Source organism: Camellia sinensis, chromosome 1, assembly GCF_055761805.1.
Source record: "Camellia sinensis isolate YWXY chromosome 1, ASM5576180v1, whole genome shotgun sequence".
NCBI classification, from domain to species: Eukaryota; Viridiplantae; Streptophyta; class Magnoliopsida; order Ericales; family Theaceae; genus Camellia; species Camellia sinensis.
Window position 1 is genome coordinate 190,458,022 of NC_138961.1, and position 9,048 is coordinate 190,467,069.

At 30.5% G+C, this 9,048-nt stretch overlaps 1 long non-coding RNA gene across 4 annotated transcripts; it reads left to right on the top strand.

Moving 5' to 3' along the window:
- Positions 1–3,544: 3,544 nt before the first annotated feature.
- LOC114268709 (uncharacterized) lies at positions 3,545–8,370 on the top strand. 4 transcript variants are annotated; one of them, XR_014341515.1, is made up of 2 exons: positions 3,545–3,811; positions 8,124–8,370. It is a non-coding gene; the product is annotated as an uncharacterized LOC114268709 (long non-coding RNA). The 4 variants fall into 4 exon arrangements; XR_014341517.1 differs by lacking the exon at positions 3,545–3,811 and adding an exon at positions 6,187–6,281; XR_014341518.1 differs by lacking the exon at positions 3,545–3,811 and adding an exon at positions 6,296–6,496.
- The last annotated feature ends 678 nt before the right edge of the window (positions 8,371–9,048 follow it).

Below are 9,048 nucleotides of genomic sequence, written 5' to 3' on the forward strand. Positions count from 1 at the left end.
AGCTGCCTCTAATGAATTTACCCTAGGCTTGCTTTTGCTAGTGTGTGGGAGTTAAAAGCCAATAACGTACCCATGGATTGTAATTTAGATTGTGCCTTACAAGATTTTTAGCTACTCTAGAATATTCTTTTAGGTAAAGGTTTGCATATTTCCTGGTTTTTGGAAGGTGAAGTTCTTCTAAGGCGATCTCTAATGTTGCACCAAATTTAAAACTAAATTTAAATTTGGTAAAAAAAGTTTTTTTTTTTTTGCTATTCTAATAGTTTCATCAAATTTATATCAAATTGAGAATATATAAAATATTTTACCAAACTGAGGATGCTTTGTGCCTTTCATCAAATTACTATTTATTACCGTTGTATTTTCACCACCGGATATCTCCCTAGATGTCCCCCGGATGTTCTCTTAAATGACTACCTCAAGACAAAATTTTCTAAAAATTTTACACTAGAAGGTTGACCTCCCAATCAACCCCCCAAATGGACCCTTGTCATTTTGATCACTGATGTTATTCCTTGTCCCATAGTGAAAATTTTACATTGGCTGGTTGATCGGCCGGTCGACTGCCTGATCATCCACCTGATTGACCGGTAATTTGATAAAAAGTCAAATCCTTCCATTGAAGTAGACGATATCAAAAAAAAAATTTATTCAAATTTTTACTCAAATTTAATAAAAAAATAATACACCTTATAGCCCCCTGTAAATTCCTCTCTCCTATTCAATAGAGTTGATTACACAAAATCTGTGTAAATACTGTCCAACCGTTGGAAAGTCAAAACTTCTTCATGAGATGAGCTATTCATAGAACAACCTTGATTTCAACCCATAAACCCTTTCAGTAACTTTCTGATTAAGCTCAAATTCATCCCTTGCCTTTTTTTGTTTTTTTTTTTTTTAATTTATAATAAGCTTGCATATGAACCAACTAGCATATGAACCCATGTTATACACGGGCTAAATAAATAATTTTAACCATTTTATTAGAATGTATATAATGCAACTGTTATGTCATTAATTATATATTCTAAGTTCACAACAAAAATAAATGTCATAATTTAATTGGCAAAGATGAAAGTAATAGAATAAGTTACAAAAATTATATTTATGATAAAATAAAAATACATTTCGTTTTATAAATTTTTAATTTTAGTTTATTCTATGTTAAAGTTTGTCTAATTATATATAGCTAAAAATTTCATTCATAGTTTTTATTCAAATATTTTTAAATTACAAATAAATAAATTTTATTTGGACTATTTTTTTAAATCTCAAATTAGATGCAATTTAGATATGATTAAAATTTTATTTTTAATTTTTCATCTAAAAATTTTTAAATTTAAAAAAAATAAATAGATCGACCGACAGTTTTATACCATGTATATTTTATGCCACACATTTTTAAATTTTTTTTTAAAAAAATAATAGAATGCTTAGATATGGTCAAAATATACAATTGTGTTTTTAAACACGACGCATGTATTTTTTTATGTGGCATAAAAATATGCACTACACATTTTTTTAATTTATGTTTATATATGCCATGCGAATTTGTTTTTAATTAATAAATGTGCTATAAATATTTTGAGCCTACAAAAGTTTTTTAGACACCACATGTATTGTTTAGTTTTTAAAAATAAAAATATAAAATTTTGAAGTAAATATTTTTAAATTTCAAAATTATATTAGATTAAAATTATATTTGAAATTTCTTTTCAAAGATTTTTGAATTTCAAATTAGATATGAGTTGGATATGGCTAATTTTTTTTTTTTTCTTTTTTTTCTTTTTTGTGTGTGTGTGTGTCTGCGACTTTCTGTATTAAGATTTTTAAATTCTAAAATCATAGATATGATCAGATAGACTAATATTTCCATGCCATGTGTATTTCTTAATGTTTACAAATTTAAAAAAAAAATTAAGATATTTAGATTAATGCTTTGGAGCTAATGAAAAATCCATTTTGCTTAATATATACGGATATAAATATAGATTTGTCAATTCCACATAAAGTATGATTTAAGCTGATACAATGAAAATCATTTAACATCAAATGAATTCAATGAATATAAGGCATGGTGCTTCTAACTATGCCACAGTTTTAAAAATCCTCATCTCCAGCACCACAATTTTTTTTTTTTTAATGAAATTTGAGATTTTGAATGATATATTTTATATATTTTGAAAGATAAATATTTGGAGAGAAGATTAACTTAAAATTAAGTTAATAGGGTAAATTCTATTGACCTCCCCTAAGGTTTGCCTTAATTACATATACCTCCCTTGTGATTTCAAAAATAACACAGACATTCCTGACTTTTAAAACTAATAGTCAGATTCCCCCTTTCCGTCAAAAGAGCCTTAACCATGTTAACTTAACAGTGAAATTAATCATAATACCCTTCAAGACCTAACCCATTCTATATCATCATCTTCTTCCTCACTCTACTATCCATTTCCGCCATTGCCTTCTTCAACACTCTCTTTGCAAACCTCTCTCATCAAAAATCCAAAACCCATACCAACAATAACCCCTCTTATACACACCCAAATCACTAACTTAGCTTGTGATGGAACTCTCTATCCAGACCTCTCAACGTTCCAGATCTCTACGAAGTTAAACCAAATTAATCACATTCAGACTCTTAAATCTAAGAAAACACACGATATATGAATATATATATATATATATATATATAGTATAGATATACAACACCATTCAGAACCATCATAGATCATTAATAAGCATGAAAGTGAGAGAGAGTGGAAAAAGGTGACGGCAGGAGATATCACGGGAGGAAATAGGGAAACGGTTTTGAGGTCGTCGATTCAGATCTCTCAACCATTTCTAGATTCAAACCCAACCTCTTCGACCGTACAAAACTAGATCATCGTCGAAGCCTTCATCTTCGACTTCGCCTCCAGACCACGGTAGTGGTTCAGATTTAGGGTTAAAGTAGGAAGATCTACAGATCTACAGATGTTGGCATCGAATCGACGACAGCGAGGAGGCGATGTGAAGGTCTTTGGCGGCAGCGGACAATAGAGAATGAGGTGCTATGGCGGAGGAAGAGATGTTGCAGTGGTGGTTCTCTAGTCATCATCGTTTGCAGAAGAGATCATTTTGCAGCAACGATCGCAGGAGAGAGAGAGAGAGAGAGAGAGAGAGAGGGGAAGGGTGGATCGCAGGAGCAAGAAGAGTGGCAGAGTTGTGCAGCGGGGGAAGAGAAGCAGAGCACAGAGAGAGAGTGAGAGGGAAAAGAGACGGAATGGCTGGGTTTTGACCGTACAGTGATATATATATATATATATATAAGATATGTATGTGTTTATATATATATAATAAGGATTTTGAAAATGTGTAAAATGTATGTGAGATATATTTTAATTTAATGACTGAGATTAATCCTAAATATATACCAATGGTTCAGATCAATCTCTTTGCCCAAACACATCTGCTCTACGCAGTCTCTCTCATCCTCCTCATCCCAAAGCCCTCTAATGTCTTACCTCTCAACGGCATTTTCTGACCAATGGCATTTTCTTCTCTATGACTTACTACCTCCTCCATTGTTAGCGCGATCGGATCCGATCCTCCACCCCTCTCCACGTCGTCACTCTCTCCGAACTCGCTGCCATCGCCTCCCTCATCGCTTCCTGCATCTACCTCCTCGATTTTTTCGGCATTGGTTTCGTCCAATCCTTCATCACTCGTGCTTCTCACAACGCCTGAGATGTCGACTACGACCGCTTCATCCTCAAAGGAGATCGCTGCCCCCTGATGGATCTGCCGCATGTGAATCGTCAAATCGGTATGATTTGGGTTTGATATTTTTTGCCCTTCTCTCTCTGTTCTTCTCCTTCATTTCATGAATATATACATTTTTAGGGTTGTTAATAACATTCTTGGGTTTGATTGGTGCATTTGGGTTTGATATTTTTTTTCCCTTCTCTCTCTGTTCTTCTTCATTTCATTAATACATACATTCTACTTTGGGTTTGATTCTAATTTCTATTATTTTTATTTTTTATTTTTGTTCAAATTTTATGTTGTATTCATATATTGGATTACTCATTCGAACTGTTCTAATCGATTTGATAGTACAATTAGCTCATTCAGATTTCTGATCAATTGATCTTGATCAGAATTGTATATGTACATAATCATAGATTAGGAGAAGAGGAAGAGCAGTGGGTTTCTTGCTCTGCCATTTTGGACACAGTACTATTGACTAATGTTTTTGTATTTTTGTTCTGTTTTGTTTTTGCGATCCAGTTGGGTCTGCAGTAGTTGCTTTGTTTTGCTTTTTCTCATCTAACCGATGTGAATCGCAGACAGAAAGAAATGTAATGTGCTCCCTCCTCTGTATAGAAAGCTAGAAATTAAACCAAAAAAAAAATTATTGTTAGTTTATTTGCCATTGAGTTTGCAGTGTTTACTACATGTTTTGTTCATTGTTGATGGTGGTTTAGTTTTTCGTTAACCTTTCATCGACCAACACAAACTCAGACAGAGGGGGGTGGTGGTGGGATGGGAGAGGAATAGCATATATACTAATAAGTTTTACTTCAAGAAAGAAGTTCAGAGACTTTAACGTTTCTGTCGGGTTGTTTTCTTAACTTTTCCTTTATACTATATTCTAATAATTGAAGTTTGCCTCTGCCACTTCCCTTTTTCTCATTTTCATAGATTTTAAACATGATAGTGTTAAGCATTTTCAGTGTGAGAAGTATTTACAATATTTTAGGTGAACTGCATCCATTTTGCCGATTTATGTATTGATCATTCAAAAAAAAAATGAAAAAAGAAAAAGAAAAATCAGATCATAGTTATGATTATCAAATTAATTTGATTTTTTTGTGTGAATAATCTATAAATAAACCTAATAAAATAAATAGTTCAAACATCAAATACATGACTTATGATGGGCTCCATGATATCCAACAACACACCAGCGTCTCCTATTTTAAAAACATGATAGAATTTCAGTTTCTTTATTTGAAGCGTCTCCCATTTTAAAAACATGATAGAATTTCAGTTTCTTTGTTTTATTATGGGAGAGGAATGGCTTACATACTAATAAGTTTTACTTCAAGAAAGAAGTTCAGGGACTTTAACATTTCTGTCGGGTCATTTTCTTAACTTTTCCTTTATACTATATTATATAGATTTGAAGTTTGCCTCTGCCACTTCCCTTTTCTCATTTTCATAGATTTTAAACATGATAGTGTTAAGCATTTTCAGTGTGAGAAGTATTTACAATATTTTACGTGAACTGCATCCATTTTGCCGATTTATGTATTGATCATTCAAAAAAAAAAAGAAAAAAGAAAAATCAGATCATAGTTATGATTATCAAATTAATTTGATTTTTTTGTGTGAATAATCTATAAATAAACCTAATAAAATAAATAGTTCAAATATCAAATACATGACTTATGATGGGCTCCATGATATCCAACAACACACCAGCGTCTCCCATTTTAAAAACATGATAGAATTTCAGTTTCTTTATTTTGTTACACGTAACTTCTTGAAAATCAATGGAAATCACCATTCTTGGAAATCACCATTTTGAGAATTGTTTAGTAGTGATTTATTAATAACACAATTTTTACCTAACTTCTTGGAAATCACCATTTTGAGCTTCTCGCGAGGTTGTTTCTCTTTTTGATTATTTGTTTTTATTGATTGATTAATAACATATTTTGTATAAGCTAATTTTTTTATTAATAGTTAGTATAGAGTGCGTGTGTGTTCAAATTGTGAGATGTGTTTTTATATTTGGTTAAACATTCCAGAGAGTAATTGAGTAATTGAGGGAATTACTGACTTCTTTCAGTTAGCAATGGGTTTAGTTCTGAGTTTTTGAATTTTGCTTCGAAGCTCTTGCAGGTTTGATGATCTTCACAATCTTCTCTTTGTTATGTTTCTTTTTCATTTTTTATTTATGTAGCTTTCAATTTATTTGGATTGGTGTTTCTAAACCTTAAACTGATATGTATTTGTTTTTCTTTTTTGTGTTGAGGCATGAGTCTTGACATTAGATCTATATCCAGTAGCACACTCGATTAAGTAGAATTTGGGACCATCACTTAACAATGCCCTTTTATTTCATTTTTTATTTTATTTTATTTCATTTAATTTTATTTATTTATTTATTTATTTATTTCATTACTTGCAAGTGCATTTTAGAAAGGAGCTTCATGAAATATAAAATTCAGTTCACTTACAAGTGAGGACTTTGATTGTGAAAGTTGTTCTCTGTCATACAAAAACTGGTATGTATGGTTGATCGCTCCTCTCTTGATGTAATCATCCATGTCCTTTTATTTCATTTTTTATTTTATTTTATTTTTAATTTTTAATTTTATTTATTTATTTTTTCATTACTTGCAAGTGCATTTTGGAAAGGAGCTTTATGAAATATAAAATTCAGTTCACTTACAGGTGAGGATTTTGATTGTGATAGTTGTTATCTGTCATACAAAAATTGGTATGTATAGTTGATCTCTCCTCTCTTGCTGTAATCATTTGCTTATGATATGGCATATTTAATGATCCCTCTAATAATCTTGAGCTATAATATTTAATTCTAAAATATTGAGATTGCACATCAACAAATTCATTAAGCTAAAATATTTAATTCTTGAGCTATATGCTTTGAAGGGTTCCTAATTAACTATACTAATTCTTGAGCTATATGCTTGGAAGGGTTCCTAAAATCCAAAATAGAAGAAGAAAAAGAAGAACTTGAAGTAGACATGTAGAATGAATCTAAAAAAAACAGAAGATATATATATATATAGAGAGAGAGAGAGAGAAGATTAAATTACCTGAAATGAGAAGAATGAGAAACAGAACAAACTTTTGTCTATGTGGTGGTGGTGTTTGTTTTTTGTTTTGGTTTCAGAGACATAGGCCTCTTTTGGGTATATGGTTTTTAGCCACTTTTTTGAGTTTATAAAAGCTAAAAGTTAGCTTTTTTTGTATTTAAAGACATTTGAAAAGTTGGTTTTTAATAATTGATGAAATTACAATTCTACCTCTAATGGGTCAAAATATGTTACATAGGTGAAGTTGTAAATATTTTAAATTAAATGTGGATAGTTTGGTCATTTCATTGTGATTTGATATCATAAATAAATATTAATCAAAAAAGTCAAAAGTAACTTTTTATCAACTTCTCAAATCATTTGTTTAAAAAAGTCAAAAACTTAATTAAACGTAAAAAAAAATTATTTTTTACCATTTTTCCAAAAACATCCCATAGAAGGGTATGAGAGAGAGAGAGAGAGAGAATGTTGAGCAATTCAGAGAGATAATGTAAGATATGTATAGTAGTTAGGTAAGGGAGGAGAGTGGTTGGGAATTGAGAAGAACGAGTAAGAAATGGTGTACAGTTCATTACCAACATAATATAGAAAAACATGTAGAAATAAATATAGAAACGCATATCAGTTGCTATCAGTTTAGAGCAACAATTACTTTGGGCTTTATTTTATTTTTTAGAGCAATAAAGGAAGTTAGGTTGCTGGACATAAAGTCCATTTCGTATTAAATTCGTATTATGAATACCATGTTCTACAACTTAAAAAAAAAAAACTTTTACGTCATTAGGTGAAGTTTGGATATGGTGTTTAGTTTTTATTTTTTATTTTTGGTCACATAATAGGATTAGGTACGTGTTTGGGTATGATTTGGATTGGTGTTTGTGTTTCCAAACTGGTGAGCAACTTTGTGTTTGTGTTACGAAGGTAAGAATGAAAGGAGATGTGAAGTTGCTAAAAAATTAGTAGAGCAACTTTATCGAAATATTTAGGTGGGTTGAAAGAGCAATTTTTTATTTTATTTTTGGACTCATTTTGTAGTATGGTATACAAGCTGATCCTTGGGTTTGAAATAATAATTGATCCTCATAAAATGGTTATCAAATGGTTTTTAAGATATTCTTAAGTGATTTTTCAAATGGTTTTCAATGTTTCATTGTGTTGGATTTGTGTTTTTTTTATTATTATTTATTTTTGTTGATTAGGTTGTGTTTTTAAGATTTCGGTTTCGATTTGTGTTTGTGTTTCTAATATTTATGTTTCTAAGATTTTTGTTTGGGTTTGTGTGATTAGGTATGCATTCAATGGAATCACAGAAAAAGTTGGAAACAAAGCTTAAGAGACACAAAGCATTGGAACAGAGCATTGAAAATCATTCTGTTTCTTTTCAATCAAAGCAAAAGAGACCCATCAATTTGGGTTTGTGTTTCTAAGATTTGGATTTGGATTTGGATTTGTTTTTTTAAGCCTTAAACTGATGTGTTTGTGTTGGATTTGTGTTTCTAAACCTTAAACTGATATGTATTTGGGTTTCTTTTTCTTTTTTTGTGTTCTATTTCTTTTCATTTTTTTATTTATGCAGTTTTCAATTTATATGGGTTGGTGTTAAGTTATGTATTTGGGTTGGTGTTTCTAAATCTTAAACTGATATGTATTTGTTTTTCTTTTTTGTATTGTCAGGCGAGGGTCTTGACATTGGTTTGTGGGACTGTTGACATTGGTTTGGGTCTCAACATTTTATTTTTTATTTTTTTTTCTTCAACCCGCATGTCTCTCACAGGTCATTATTTTTGTTTTATTTTATTTTATTTCTATAACCCAATTTAAATTTTCACTCATAATTCATGGACTATTTCTTCATTCCTGTTGAAGACATGGTGAAGAACTTGAAAAGAAACAGAGTAAGAAAAGAGATAGTGGTTGGTTTTCTTAATTGTGCTACGCATTCAAATGCTTGGCCACTATCACATCTTTATATATTTTATGTGCTATTCAAATTGTGTTGATATATATATATTTTTTTTCAATAGGAATGCAAAATGTGTTGATATATTATTATTTTTTTTCCATAGAAATGCAAAAAAAATATGTGAAAGATAGACCCCGCAAAGTACCGATGGCTACTTCTTTCTACCGACAAATTGCTTGGATTGTTAATGGTATTTATTTATTATTTATTATTTAGTAAAATACGTAAAAGATCTCAGATTGTTTAGAT